This window comes from Chamaea fasciata, unplaced genomic scaffold (genome assembly GCF_029207755.1).
Source record: "Chamaea fasciata isolate MVZ Bird 193981 ecotype frontalis unplaced genomic scaffold, bChaFas1.0.hap1 SCAF_6, whole genome shotgun sequence".
NCBI classification, from domain to species: domain Eukaryota; kingdom Metazoa; phylum Chordata; class Aves; order Passeriformes; family Sylviidae; genus Chamaea; species Chamaea fasciata.
Genome location: NW_027094091.1, coordinates 26,870,788 through 26,884,978, shown reverse-complemented (window position 1 = coordinate 26,884,978; position 14,191 = coordinate 26,870,788). Strand labels below are relative to the sequence as shown.

General features: G+C 46.2%; 1 long non-coding RNA gene across 1 annotated transcript in view; it reads left to right on the top strand.

Annotated features, from left to right (window-relative positions):
* Nucleotides 1–14,191, top strand: part of LOC136291088 (uncharacterized) — a 29,051-nt gene that overhangs the window by 1,492 nt on the left and 13,368 nt on the right. The gene's annotated exons all lie outside the window — the stretch shown is intronic.

The window sequence follows — 14,191 nt, the reverse complement described above, 5'->3', positions numbered from 1 at the left end:
AAAAAAAGAAAGAAAAAGACCCAAGAAAACTTTCATGAAAACTCAGAGTGCTCCCAAATTTCATGAATGAGCCTTCGCTCCTCAGACCCGCCAGGACGGTGGGTCGGGCGCCGGGCTCGATGTCCACGATTACAGAGGGAGTTTATGGATGGGGAGTTTGATTTGGAAACGAATTCGCGGCTTCCTCGTGTCCTTTGTACACCACTGAGCTCGGGTTTGGGCTAGAGAGCTGGATGGACGGCCGTGAGCCAGCCAGGACCGGGAGGCACAGAGAGGCAGGGAGAGAGACGAATCACTAACTTTATGAATGAAAGACACAACGAAAGGTAACCTTCGCCAGGAGTCAGCCCCCCCAAAGCCCGCAGCTCCGACGGGACCAAGAACACTCTTCCCTTCGTCTCTGCCTTCGCTTTGCCCAGCGCAAACAGACCCCAGTAATAACCAAACCAGGGACACGACAAGGGCCGGAGGTGCCGGCGGAGGCGCGGGCAGCGCACGTCCGAGCCCGTCCTGTTTGAACACGCTCCAGATGGAGCTTTGATCCCCGCCGGGAAACCAGCACTGGGTATCTCTGCTTTGTTGGCCCTCGCTATCACTGGCGATAAGGGGTGGCCGAGGGAGCTGTCTGGGAGCTGCCCTCGCCACCCTTTTGCTGCAGGCTTCGTGCGGAGCGAGGCGAGCGGGGCCGGCGGGGCGCGACGATGCGGCGGCCGCGGGAGAGGGGGCAGTGCAGCCCCAGGAACGGAGCGGTGCGGAGCGGGTCCCTGCCCGCCGCCTGCCTTCTGGGGAGGGCACCGGCCCCACAGCTGCGTGCCGGCACTTCTCCCGTTTTCTTCCTTCCCCGGTCCAGCACCACCACCACCCGCACCTCTTTCTCCCATTTAATATTAAAAAAAAGTTTGTTCTCGAAGTCAAGAGCCAGGACCCAGTGGTTTTTCTCTTTCCTAAGAGGAGAGCTAAGCCTCTGAGTCGAAGATGCCCCGAAGAGAACAGAGGCAGAAACGAGAGCCAGCTCCCAAGGATGCGCGCTCGGGTTGAGGTACTCCTGCCTGGGATCTCAGGGTTCCCGGCGGCGCTCCCGGCCCCTTGCACGCCCTCCACTAGAGCATCCTCGGCTCGGGTGAGTGCACAACCCCGCTATTGCTTCCACATGTTCCTCCAGGAAATCATCGGAGTCAGATCTATGAGCAGCCCCTGGTCGGAATGCTAACAGGATACCGTAATGCTTGTGAATAAACAACAGGCTCCCAGTGAGTCAAAAAAGAACGGAGGAAAAAATTTATATAAAAAAACCCCAAACCCTAAACAAATAAACAACACAGAAAAAAAAAAACAACAACAGAAAAAAAACCCAAACCAACCACACCGCACCCTGGAACTCTCCATCTGAGAGGGCGAGCGCACTCAGCATCCTGAACCCCTCAATTTGTGGAGGGAAATGCTTTATCATGACTTGGATTAGAGCTGCGGGCTCTCTCCAAATTTAAGCCCTCGAAGATGAGCGTCAACTGCTTATGCGCCGGGGCGATCCTGCAGGGCTCGGGCCACGATGTACCGGCTTGAGCGTATCTGGTTTAACGTGCGGGGTGATTTCTGGCGAAATACCATCAGGATGGGATGTAAAGTTACTCTTTCGAAAAGAAAGGAGCAAAAGGAAAGGGGAGGAGACGCCTTCTGGTTGCAATTACCTGCCTCATTTGAATAATGCCTTTGTCATGATCATTATCGAGAGGTCGTTAACGGCTTCCACGTGGGATCACACAAGACCCAGCGAAAAATAAAAATTGCAAACTGGGGGACTGGCAAGGCTGCCTGCTAGGCCAGTCTGGCCCTTTGGGCGGGGGCCCGACGGCCCTGTGGAGACAGGGACAGAGGTGTCCCCTCGCCCAGGGACCTTTCTGGGGAACTGTTCCACTTCCCCCGACGTAGCTTTCCCTTCCCGACACTAATGGGCTGGCCGCGCCGTCCCCACGCCCGCCCCCCGAGGAGCAGCGAGCCGGCGGGAGCTGGGCTCTGCCCGCTCTGGTCCTTGGGCCGAGCCCTCTCCGCAGTGCCGGCGCTGCCTATGGATTGGTCCCGCGCAGAGGAGGTGGAAGTTAAAATAAACCCACCGGGACGGCTGCTGAGCTCTGCCTCCCGCCCCGTGTGGTGCAGGGGGGTCCCGTCCAGGGAGGCGAAGGGGACGTGGGGTTAGCGAGAGGACAGGCTGGGGGTGGGGGGATTTTTTACCTCTCCTCTCCCCGGTCCTCCCGCCTTCCCCTCCCCTGAAGGGCTGGAGCATAAAGCATCCCGTTAGCGTGTGTTTATGTGGTAACAGATGGAAGCTGCACGTCTCAAACAGAGTGCGGCGCCCAGGCTAGAGCCGTTCTCGCCTGTTTATGCTCCCAGCCTGCCCCCCGGGGTGGGCGGGGGTGTGTGTCCCCCTCCCCGGGCCCGCGGCGCCGTCAGAGTCCGGGCAGCGGGAGCACCGACGCTCGGGTTATTGCGGGGCGGCTCTCTCCACTCTCAGACGCTTCCAGGGGGGCTGGGAGCCTTCGAGGCCCCTTTCCCTCCTCCCCCGCTCAGCATCCCTCTCCCTGGGGAAATCACAATTTGTTTCAAGTAATAAATCCTTTCCTGCGGCTCTCTCCCAAGGGTGAGCCGGGGAGCGGTTAACTGGATAAGCCTATTGAACAACCTAAAAGGTGGCTCGTGTGGCTACCGGTGGGACTGGGCAGGCGAGAGGGGGTCCCCCGGCCCGGGCTCCGCGGGAACCCCCGCTGAGGGGCCGCAGCCTTTTGACTGGATGGGAAGGCGTGTCTGGGTTTAATTATCGTTACCCACATTCAGCGATGCACGGAGCAGTAGTCACCCTTTTTACCTTTTAGAGCTGGGACCCCTGCGTGAAGAGCAGCTACAGCCTAGAGCAGAGACCCCTCAAACCCCTGAGAGAGGGAGAGAGCAGAGCGACCCGACGTCTGTGTTCACATCTGTCGCCTAGGGAGGAGAATACAGTGCGGGCTCCCTCACCTAGGAAGGAGAGCTAAGCAGGGGACCACCAGGGGCCCGAGCGCCTCCGGGAAATGTGTTCTGGCGGCGGGAGGGTCTTGTGTACATTTACAGTCCTACCAGATTTTTAGATTTTTATTTCTTTCATTCTTTCCCTCATTTTTTTGTTCAACACAATTTGGCTCTTAATAGCAAGGATCCCGTGTCACTGGGAGGACAGGCAGCCAGACAAAAGAATTTAACTTTGCCCAGCCTGCCCTCCCTAGTCTTTTTATTATTATTATTATTAATATTCCCCACATGGCTGAGGTAGTTCCCCGTACTCGTCGTTTTCCTTCCCCATGCCCGTCGTTTTCCCACCGAAGCCGCTGCTGCCACGACGTCGAGCTGTTTTGCTTTCATTGTTGCGTTTGGCTCTTGACATTAAAAGATGCCAAAACAGCCGCGAAAGCCTTATTCTTTGAAAAACAGACTTTGTTTTTTCTTTTGCTCCCGCCCTGACTTTTTTGACTGCGACAGAATAAACGGCCCGCTCTTGTCCGGAAGGAGGGTGAACGCAGTTTATGGGGCCAGGCAAAGCAAGGGAAAAAGGGGTTGTTACCCGCCTGGCCCTTCGCCGCCGCCTGGCCCCGCGCTCCGCTCCTTTCCCCGGGCCCCGGGCGGGGAGCCCCGGCCCCGCCGCCGCACCGACGGGCGGGGAGGCAGCGCCGCCGGGGTGCCTGCAGCGCCGGCCGCGGGCGCCCGGGCAGTGCCACCGCCGCCCGCGACACTAGAGGGCACCGGAGCCCGCGGGAGCAGCCGGCCGAGCCCGGCGGGGGCACCGCGCCCCGCCAGCCGCTGCTGCTGCTGCCTCTGCGCTTCATTAGCCGTCGACCGGCTCTGGAGAATATGGCGAAGAGGCGCCGTCCCGGGAATCTAATGGCTCCAGCCCTGTAGGTCCGGCCCCGCAGATCCAGCCGTGGGCCGGGGTCACCAGCTTGGGGGATGTGGCATGTTGCAAGTAAAGCAAAGATAGAAATTCCTCCCGTGCCACAAATGAAAAGTTTTCCCTCTGAAATCAAAGGATCTTCTGCTGATTCAGCCCAGGTTTGACTTCGGTTCATAACTCCCGAGACCATTATCTTTGCCTTTGTTCTTTCGAGCTGCAGCAATTAATGGATTACAGCAGGACAAAACCGCAGCCAGACCAAGCTGCTTTCGTTCTGCAGCTATTCACTATTAGTACCAGCTTTGCTCCCCTCGGGCTACTGTGCTTGGGAACCCAACCCTGAGTTCTGCACGGGGGAGCTGGGTGGTGTGGAGGCCACCCTGGATGTCGTGGTCATGGTCACAGTGACACGGTGGGCATGACCCAACATCCGTGTCAGTGTCAGTCCCCACATATGCCTGAGCTGATCATATCCACCCTACATTCCTACAGAAAAGCCAAGACAGGCCAAGACAGAGCCTGGGCACAGAAGAGGCAAGAGAGCCAAGACAGAGCCAACATCCTAGAGTGTCAGACTCAGGAGAGAAACTTATCTGTGTTATAAGTACCCGGAACTGCCCATGCTCCAGGCAAGGAATGTCATTTTTCTGCTTCATCCCACAACAGGTTTTCTTCTGACGCTTAGTGATTAATATGCATGTTTGGGGTGATTTGCTGTGGAAATACAGGAGCTACAGTCAAGGTTTATGAATTGCAATTAGATTTCTAAAAGGCTCCCTCTCCTTGTTGGATCTTTCATGCTCCAAAATACCCCCACAAACAAAACATTGTCCTTCTATTTCTGTGACATGGAGTGTTCTGAACATCGATCTTGCCTGTCCTACAGATTAAGAAGACGGAAAGACATGAATGTTTCCTAAAAACTTGCAGATTTGGGTTTTGTGTGGAGCCACCACTAGGAGCTGCAAGAATCAGCATCCATGTTGTCACAGTCAGCAAAAACCGCAGATTTGGAAATGAATGTAGCCATTCCTCTTAGTCATTGAATTTGTTCACTCATTTTGCTCATATTTACCAAGATTATGCTGGAGGTGTATCAGCAGGAGGCATGAATCACGTTGACATTCTTCTTGCATCACTGTATGTCTCCTGTACTCAAGGTTCCATGGCCCTAATCAGTGATGGAAGAAATCAAGGAGGTGCCAATCACACCTCAAGCCATTCCAAAGAGTGGCCAATGCCCATGTCCTCATTTTTCTTTCTTTAGTTTAGAGACAAGAGAGACTGAAACATTGAAATGTAAGGGGAAACTGTTCCTCACTTTTTTTTTCTTTTCTTTTTGTGTTTTGGTTTTTTTGTTTGTTTGTTGTTGGTTTTTGCTTTTGGTTTTTTGTTTGTTTGTTTTTTGGTTTTGTTTTTTGGGTTTTTTTGTTTTGTTTTGTTACTTCTCCAACAGACTATTTGGCCTTTTTCTCTGAGATCACCTTGGTTCAGTCTGTACCTCATCTAATTCTGCAGAGAGCACTTTCTGCCTCAGTTACATGATCATTTGCCTGTTTATTGTTGGCAATCCTTTAGAGAACTCAGTTTTATACACTCCTCTTGAGCAAGGTGGCTGTGGAGAGAGAAATGAGAGAATGAGATGAGAGGAAAATGCAGGTAAAAGTTCCTGTAGCCATGCATGTGAAGCTACAGTTCAGGCTTTGACAGGAAAGCTCTGATGTGGCTCAAGAACAGAGGATACAGCAGCATTTAGTTACATATGATCCTTTGACTGTGGGTTCTTTTAGTCAGATATTTTGCTTTTTAACCTATATTATCTTTTGAGAAAGAGTCTAATGTGGAAACTGGGCAAGATTCTGCTTTGTGTAAACCTGGTGTAACTCTAACTTCAAGGGAATTATTCCAGATTGAATCTGGTATAATTAAGATTAAAAATTGGCTCTGGAAGTCTTTTCTTTGGCAATAAAGTTAGAGAAGTTCTGCAAAGGAAAATAATTAAAACCAGGACTTTATTTCAGTGCTCTTTTAAATAACATATGCTATAGATGCTTTGAAGGCATTTGTTCTCTATGACAGCAGTATTTTAAAACTTTCACTTGGGTTCCACTAACCAAGTTAACCCTTGACAACCAACTGTACATAAAATGTTATGTACAGAAACTTTTAATTTTGCAGGACATTGTTCAAACAAAAACCAAATTCCATTAAAAGCATACGATTGCTGCTGTGGCAGTTGCAAGCTTCTATTTGCTGGTGAAGTCATAAATTTCACTGCTCTAGCCATAACAGAAGCACTGAAATAATTCTGAATTTATACCTTAATCAACATGGGTTTTTTCATGGTGCAAACCTTGTTATCTGACTGCTAAAATCAACACATTGAGAAGGAGCAATTGTCAAGTTCCTTAGTATCCCTGGAAAGCAAACTCTGCAAGGAGTTCCTAGAGGAACACTGAAATACTATAAATTATTACACAATTTTCTATGTCATTTAACAGTTTCTGTGTCCACTATCACTGTGTTTGTTAGGCCCATGCCTGTCATAGAAAATATGTCACCATAATTTGATTGCAATTGGTGAGAAGATGCTGATCAATTTTTGTTAGGCCTGGCTTTCAGCCCCATTGAAATCACAAAGACATTTGTCATTCTCTTGACTGACCCTAGATTTTCATCATGGATTAATCAGATCTCTCTTTAGGGTGTATAGGAAAAGAAGGGGTGAAGGGCAAAGAGTCATTTATCTTTGATTCCTCATGGCGTATGAAGGATATGTATTTGGAAAATGTATTTTGCTCTTTTTAAGTGTGGTTGGCATGTAGAAGAAGTCAAATCTATTTTGTTATTTCAAAAGTACCTGAGTATCAAGCCTTGTCAGCCCTCTTTTTTTTTGGTAGAGGACTCCTTGCTGAATCAGTGAACAAACACACCATTTTGCTCTTTCACTGAGCAATCTTTTAACCTCTCTGTTAAGCAGGTTTGTAGAATTAGAAAGCACTGAGACACACATCACACCCCAACCTTCTGTTGCAATGAGCTCATCCACCATCCTTTCTCTGCCCTGCATGAGTGCTTTGGGAGGTTGCAGGAAGCAAACACAGGAAGAGAACCCAGATGGCAGCTTTGAAAGAACATGTACTGCAAGAGCCAGGAAGATGGAGTCCATTCTGATCTTACACATTTGAGATTTCTTTCACAGAAAGGGAATTGTGGGGTAATCCCTCACCAACCTGGCCCCTGTTGCCATCCATGTTTTGCTTCCTTTGTCCCTCATTAACAGTCTAAATGCTGAAAGAATAACAGATAGGATAAAAAAAAAATGCCCAATTCAGAACAGTTCCCTTTGTCCATCAGTCATGGACACCACAAAGAAGGAACAGGCACAGGTCACTTCATCTCTGTTTTTTATTTCATAGTCAAAGCAAATACAAGCATGCTCTCCTTATTGTCAAGAGAGAGCAGAATATTCTTTCCCTTTCTTTGCAATGGGAGAAAACATTGTAAATCCAACATAAGTACAAATAAATTCTTGCAATCCCTATCTATCATTTCCATCACCAAACTTATATTTTTCTTCTCTTAGTTATTTTTCTCCCAATGCATTATATACTAGGAAAAAGGTATTCTTGAAATCCAGTCCTCTATGAAACTTTGTTGGGAATCTCTTGCTAAGCAAGCTGCAAGCAGAGTCTCTGGTAGTCTGAATGAATCTATGAATCCTGCTCCCATTATCCTTTTCCAAAACATTGTAGGATTTAGTCAGCTTGACAAGATGAAGGGTTGAGGAAATGCTTTACTCCAGAAACATTAGCAGCTGTACAGCTGGGCACTGATCAAAACAGCTCTCAGAAGTATAACCATAGCCTCTGCCAGTAACAGGGATGTTGGAGGCACGCAGCTCTCTTTAGGGGAGGTTAAAATATATAGGGAGATAGACAGTTTGAGTGGACAGAAGCCATTGTAAATATCTGAAGAGTCTAGTGCTTTTTTTGTGGGAGACAAATGGTCCCCCAGCCCACTTAGCACCTGCCAGTGTCTCTCTGCTGCCCTTTGCCCTGTGAGGCTGCTTGTTCTGACGGCTTCTGCAGCTCTCCTGACTTCACATTCCTTCTCCGTATGTTGGCCTTTTTCATTGCTGCTTATCCTAATATTGACTTAGGAAAGGAGGGGAGTTAAAAATAGCTGGCTCCCCTACTGTCTACAGACCTTCTGCCTAGCTTTGCTTTAGGCCTGTGAATCACAAACATTGGTTTAAACTGTCATTAGCAACTGAATGAAGATAAAGGGACAAGAGGAGTTAGGGTAGGCAGTCACCTTGTGTAAGTATCACTCCTCAATTATTTTGAAGAGCAGGAGAGAAGCAGGATCACAGTGGAGGATGTTTGCATCCCATTTCAGCAGTGAGGATTATTTGGAATTAAGGATGTAACAAACTGTCTTTCTAAAAAACCATGTCGGATCCCTCAAAGCATCCACTGGAGCTGGAGTAAAGCCCGCTGTCATTCTTGGGGAGCTTTTTTTCCTCCCTCTGTCATCATTGTTTCTAAGCTGCTCTGCCTGCCCAAACCCAGGAGAAGCAAGGGTGAAGCCCCAGGTCACAGGGGTATGCAGTGTGAAGGGGAATGTGTGTGACAGGGGGGAGGCGGTTGTACTGCGGTGGGTGGCACAGTTTTATGAAGGTCAGTAAACCTCAGCTCCATCAGACCACCAAAGAGAGTGGGTTTTCCAGCTGGAATCACTCAAACATGTGGCCCTGCACTGAAAAACACCCTCGCTCCGGTCTCCAGGAATGCATCTCTGCCATGGTTAGTAAAAGTGTCCCAGAATATCTCAGCGTCACAGTGTTACACAAGAAGACAGCCAGACTCTGAGAAAGACACATTCAAATTGGGATTGAAACCAACTGCTGGCTTCCCACCCAGAGGCAAAAATAAAATGAGCCTAGTCTGTAAGCACAGGCACCATGGGCTCCCTCCACCCAGCTCCACAGCTTTGCCAGCTCTGCAACTCCTGCTGCATCTCCAGAAACCACAACAGAAAGGAGACACCACAAAAGTCAAACCCAAAGTAGTCTGTGGTGAGGTATCCTTCAGGGAGAAAAGCTTTCAGATCTCTACAAAAGTTTAAAAGTGCCAGGGCTGATGGTTTTTAACCTGTTCGGGTTAAAAAAAAAAATCCTTTCATTATGAGAGCAGGTAATGAATCCAAAATATGGCAGCACTGTGGCTTGGGTAAGGAGTCAGTGCTGAGAAATACGATGTCATCCTGATGTCAGTTTGAATGTGTCACATCTGTATGGCAATGCAATGACTAGTTCCTTTGGACTTGTGTCTTTACCATTTGCTGGGGAGGCCCAAGGGTCAATCCCTCCACATTTGAGGCCATAGATGTGGCCAGAGGGACAGGAGAGTAACATACTGGAGGTCAGGCTTTCCATTGGAAAAGACCTGGATGCAGTCTGTGGTCTCCTGAGGTCAGGGATTATCCTGAGATCTGGAATCAGAACATGACCACAGTGCAAGAAATGCCATATGCAGAGGGTACAGGCTAGTTCCTACTCCTTTAGGTGGTGGTGACTGGTCTCCAGGCATACTGAAGTGCATTGGTAACAGTCCTCAAATCCTCCATTTGGATGGAGAGTGGTTTTGCTGATGATTTAGATGATTAGGTCCACACAAAGGCACAAGTTTGTCTGCAGCAGGGAAAACCCAGGGTAGACAGAGCTGCTAAGCCTGTGGAAAAAGCATAGGCAGAGTCCTGTGCCCTCATGCTGGCTTTTAATTATGCATTAATTATGCATTTAGCATTCACTAAAGCACCTACAAGGCTACAAAGGTGAAAGTTCAGACCACCTGCTATTTCTGTTCATATTAGCTTGGAAAACTTTGGGCCCATGTATGCCAACACATTAAATACACTTTGGAGTAATGGTCCAGAAGACTGTGTTCAACCTAGTAAATGCAATGGAGCAGCTCGTGTTCAGTACCACTTGTACAGGGAGAAAGACCAATCACTTCACAATGATTACAGTAATTTCACTAAAGTAAATGAGGGATCATGGCTGAAACCCACAAAGTTACAGTGAGCAAAGAATGGGATCCAAGAGGATGGTTTTTTTCTTTGAACTCATAGTGATCATTCGCTATGTTTTTCACTTTTAGAAAACTGAAATGGTAAATCAGAAAATCTATAAGGACAACATTCTGTGTAACAAGCTGTACCTACAGGGATCTGTTAGATGTCTCTCAGAAAAATCAGTGTACTGAAAGTAGGGTTCTAAGTAAAGTTTTTAGTGTTTCTATTAGGAATATCACCAAAAGGACTTTGTTTTGGAAACAATAAAAATCGGAGCCAACTTTCCACTTCCAGCATCTCCCATTCAGAAGGAATGTGCAGAAGACCTTGATATGATATGAATTAAAAGGATTCTGCCTTTGCCAGCCCTAAATTCCAGGAAGTGAGACACAGCATCCTCATCTGCTCTTGCAGGCAACATTTGTTTTTACTCTAGCCTAAATACCAGACTGTTTCCTAAATCTCAAGAAGTTGACCGTTCACTTAGATTCCTCAGCCTCTCACAACAGAGGACCAGGCTCTACACAGGCATTTCAAGCACTCTTGCATGCCATCCAGAATTGACTCCTGCCCCTGGAGATTTAGAGGCGCCTCTGGAAGAAACACAACGGGATTCCAGGGTGTGCAGGGCTGGTGGGACAGAACAGCCCCAAGGCCCCTTGGTGGCAGTGCACAGAGTGATGGGGCCAGGAGATCCTTTCCTGTCTGAAGCCCGACTAGCATGACAGCTCACAATCCTGCAGGGGAGTAGATTTCATAAAGTAGATTCAGAGCTTTATGAAATCCTTCCACAGCCCTGTAAGGGCTGCTTTCAGATTTTGCTTCTTTCCTTCCTCTTTATAGTGTCTTTCATTATTCTACTTTCTGTTCACAGGCAGCAGGCATCCTACTTGCTTTGCACACATACTCCCAAAAATGTGTAGAAATTCTCTGGCTCTGGATTGTGAACTGGCAGATATTACCAAGCCAGTCCTTTACTCCCTGCAGATCAGCTGGGCTGATGCTCTCTGAGTTTGAAGTGCATTGTGCTAGCAACATCTGACACTCTTCAAAGAGGTTGTGCACTGCATCTGCTGGAGTCACTGGATTTGCTGCTATCATGTGGAGGAAGGATGCAGATAAAGAGGCTTCTGTTGCCACCAACTATTAAAATTTAGAGGTCCTGATCCTGAGGACAACAGGGTTAATAAAAGTCTTAAAATTTTGGGATGCCTATGCCTGTTATAGACTGGTAAACCACCACCCTCCCACTTCCCTGTCCTCTCACCAAGTGGTGCCCACTCTGGTGTAAGGTAATTAAAAAAACCCAAAAGCATAAAAATGTGCTGTAGTATACAAAACATATTACTAAATATTTTCTGAAGCTGCTGAGGGATTTAAGTAGTGAGCAACATTACTCATTTGCTCTTTCCCAAACATAAAAAAAATCGTTGTAATATTTTTATATTACAACATATATGTATAATGACATGAGTAGTAACTGCAAAAGAATCAGTCAGGGACTCTGAAAGCATTTGGTCAAAACCCATACCTCTGCATATTGTATAAAAAAAGTCTTTCTTCTTGGCCAAACTACCTGAAGCCTGAGTTAAGACCAGGGTTCCTAAAACTCACTGTAAGGTGGTTATAAAACTTCAACTATACCAATATGTACATCTCCTCAGGGGTTCTTTTTCAGCATCACTGTGGAAGAAACTCAGAACATTGAATGTAGCTTGTCAGGACAGCATAGATAGCCTATCATCAAGTAGGATATCTTCCATCCCAAATCCCTCTATGGAAAACAGTGCAAAATCAGTGCTCCAAATGGGCTTCTGGCAGTTAACATAAGTTAAAACACTTCAATAAGCCAAAACAGATCTCTGCTTTTTGCTGGAAATTCTTAGCAGACTCTTGCAGAAGTGGGTTTTTTTCTTTTTCTCCAAGAAATCTCTTCCTTTTAGACAAAAATGAGAAGATTCAAATTGTAGCCTAAGGAAAAAAAAAAAAAAACAACAAACCACGTTCCCATCTTCCCCATTTCTTTCAGTTTAATTTTTTCTTTATATTCTTTTTTTTTTTCTCAAAGAATTTAGGAAAAAAAAAGAGAGAGAGAGAGAGAGAGAGAGAGAGAAAAGAATGGGAAATATCCCTGCAGCATGGTGACTCTCCCCAGCTCGAGAGCTGACACTGAACATCGGGGTTATCTCAGCTCCATACTCCAGTTGAGCTTGTTTACTCCTTTGTGCAATGATGAAGTTGTGCTGGCTCACTTTCAAGCTATTGCAACAGCCACATCCTGAGACTCTTCCTCCATCTGTCTGTCTTCAGACTGTAGCACATTCCCATTTATTGCACCAGGGACAGAGAAAAATTGGGTCAAGAGGAAGACAGGTCGGTGCTTGCTCCTTTGTGGCAAAAGCAGCACCAAGGCTTCAAGCTGTGCCTGTGGCACAGCCAGAGTAGGTGCTTGCTGCAGTTCTGGACTGAGTTAGCAGATAGATACCTGAGAGGAAAGGAGATTCTGATGGATTTGGTCAACCTCGGGATGCTAGGCTTCTCTAAACAATTTTGAGAACAGAGAGCGGTGAAAAACAGGAACAGGATCAAAAAAATGCACTCAGTTCCTTTCCAGCCTCTTCTGCCTCTAGCATCAACTGGTTGGAGTTGATGTGTCTTGCTATGGCTTGAACAGGCTGGATGATTGCAATCCTAAACGTTCCTATGGTACACAAAACGACAGGAGATTTTGAAAAAATACATAGTTTATGAAAGTATTAATAAGTGTTTGGTATGCTGCCTCAGGAAAATGAGATACGCAGCACTTTCAGCAATGCAGAAAATATTATTGCAAGAAAAAATTAGGAGAATATGACTGCGTATAACATTTAGGTTAATTTTTACTTAATTTGACAACTGCTTTGAACAGAAAATAGCATTTTAGAGAGATTTTTCACTTCCTATATTCATATTAAAAGGATTTTGAGGTGCAAAGGTCACTGGTTTTTTTTCTGAAGGGTGTGATGACATAGATCAAAAAGTTATAACATGACATTAAATTTGCTTCATTACAAACTTTGATCACTATTGAGTTGTTATGATTCTTATTGGAGAAACCCTTTGAAAAAATCAAGTCCCACTAGCAGAGTTTTGAAATGCTATCTCAAGCATCTCTTTTGAAATTCCTTTGAAATATTTTTGTCACATTATTTGTTCATGCTAGTTTGTTTTCCTAATCTTTGAATTTTATATTTTCACAAGGAACTTTTTATCAAAAAAAAAAAATTTGAATACCTCCCTCATAAGAGAAAAAGACATGCCAAGTTTGCTGAGTATATTTCATATTACTTGCCACTTTGATAGTTATCTAATATGCAGATATGGGCATAATTTCAAGTTGGTAGTGTTACCTTATATTTTGATTTCAAGAATGCTGTTTTATTTACATGACCTGACATATTCCCATAAACTAGCGAAGTTGTGAAATTCTTCCCCTGTGTTTTCATCTCTTAGCACAGATCTGTAATTTTCAGAAGAGAAGGATATTGCGCCATTTCTGGATCAGTGTAGATAACTTCACAAGTCACCTCTTCCAGAGAAAGATTACAATAATCTATTATTTTATATTCTAGCTAATACAGAAACTGCCAAAACCAGCTTTATTACTGTCTAGAGTAAAGAATTGAAAAAATAATGCATAGGGAACCACATGAATAAACCACATACAGAAGAAATTTATTATTGTAGCCTCCTATGTACTTATATATGCAAGCATAATTTATCCATCGACTTTCCTAATTTATCTGCATAATTTATCCATCGACTTTCCTAATTTATCTACATTTTTCCTTCACACCTGAGTTTGTTTCCAGTAGGGGCTTGTTTGGGAGGGGTTTTTTTTCAGAATCTAATCAGACAAGATTGCAATACTGCCCTAAAAGATCCTTTTTATACATATGGATATCTATAAATGGATATATATAAATATAGATGTCCTGGGTTGAAGTATATTCTATCACCATCTTCATGAACTGTTGAAACCAGGTGAGGCAGTGCTCCCTGCCTCCTCCACTCTGGCTTATCTTCTGTTAATGGGCCATCAGCACCTTTGCTACACAGCTCACAGATAACCCCCTCCTGGACTACCTCCTGTTAATGGGCCCATCAGGCCTTATCACATGACTCACCATCCCATTGTGGGATGCTCCGCCCAGAGGG